Source organism: Eretmochelys imbricata, chromosome 13, assembly GCF_965152235.1.
Source record: "Eretmochelys imbricata isolate rEreImb1 chromosome 13, rEreImb1.hap1, whole genome shotgun sequence".
Lineage (NCBI taxonomy): Eukaryota > Metazoa > Chordata > Testudines > Cheloniidae > Eretmochelys > Eretmochelys imbricata.
The window spans coordinates 20443564-20445214 of NC_135584.1; positions in this window are offsets into that span (position 1 = coordinate 20443564).

Sequence of the window (1651 nt, forward strand, 5' to 3'; positions counted from 1 at the left end):
CCCAAGTAAACCTGTATTAGTCCCAGGAGCTCTTCCCCCATGTCGCTTTATTTACAGTGTTCCTTTGCACGCTAGCCTCCTGATGAATCCCCAATGATTCTCTGCACCATCACAAATACTGCCCTTGCTCCATCCTGCACAATGGGAAAAAGCAAATAACTTCATCTTCCACATCTGCTTAATTTGGTTTAGTTCAGATTATTGCATGTTAGTACAGATATTACAAAGGTATAACAGTCTAATTTTCCAAACGAGTTAGCTGCATAATTGCCTGTGTGAAATGTGCACACAACTGAATGCCTAATTTTCCTGCATAATTATCATGATTGCATGCTTATGCAAATATAAATAATTATCATCTGCCTATGCAATTATCCAGTTTGCATTATGACTGCAGTAACAGTGCAAACAAATTAAGAGCACAATTATGTGCATATCTTGTTAGACAATCCAGACATTCTAATGCTTGGTATGCTACATCAAGGCATGTATATCAGTTTGTATACCTCATTGTCAAATCAGATTCTGGATAGTATCTGCAGGAAACTTCCTAATACAGGCTGATGGTGAACATGTACAGTGTAAGATCAGTCACCCATACAACTGGGAACAGCTTACTGGAGCATAATCTCCAATATGAATATAAAAAGAGCTGAAAAGTTTTTCAGAGACAGAGTGGGCCCCACATTATTCTTAAATTGCAACATACAGATTTTTGAGCATGCTCCGTTATTTCCAGCACCACATCCCCAGCGCAGAGCACTCCACACAGGAAGGAAAGAGGGGGCCCTGGACTGCTGCAGTTTAGATCTGAATCTGGGTGCAGAGCATAGGGTGGGGAGGCAGAGGAGAAAGTTGATTCTGGGCATGCCCAGGTCTCAGGGGAAACAGGAAAAATCTGTGCAGGTCATGTCCCATTGGACCCTTCCTTCCTTCTCTCTGGTTTTCCTTCACACTGTATTCCCACTGACTGGGTACTTCATTCTTTGGATCTTTGCATCATTTCTTTCTTCTCACTCAAGCAGTTTTTAATGCAGGAGAGATGCTGGGACTCTGCTCCTGAGCTCTGGGGCCAGGACTTGGTTCCTGGGAACTCACCTCTCACCCCTTCTCGGTGATGCCTCCAGACCTGTCCCTTGGGAGCTCCTGCTCCTTTTGACCATGGTGTTAGATCTCAGATCCCATGAGCTCCTGCTACCTCTGAACACCATGTCAGGTCTTTGCTCCTGGGAGCTCCAGCTTCCTATAAGCCTCTGCTTGAGCTTGGCTCCCGTGGGCTCCTGCACCCTCCCAGTGGCATGCCAAGTCTCAGCCCCTGTGAGCTCCCACTCCCTCTGAGTACCATGCCATGTCTTGGCTCCCGAGGGCTTCTGCTCCTCCAAGCATCATTTTGGGGCTCAGCTCCCCTGAGAATTAACTTGGACTAACTCTTTATAAACTCCCCAGCTTTCCTGGGTGTCAGACTGAGCAGAAAGGTTGCAACGGCTAGGGTCTCTGATCAGGCAGACAGCAGTTCCTACATTTTGCAGGCACACATGGGGGAGTGGAGAGGACGGAGCTAAAAGCAACTTTTCTTCCTAAGGCATACACCTCTATTCCCTCCCCCATACCATTCCCCTGACACCATGAACACCATGTACAAGTGCCCACT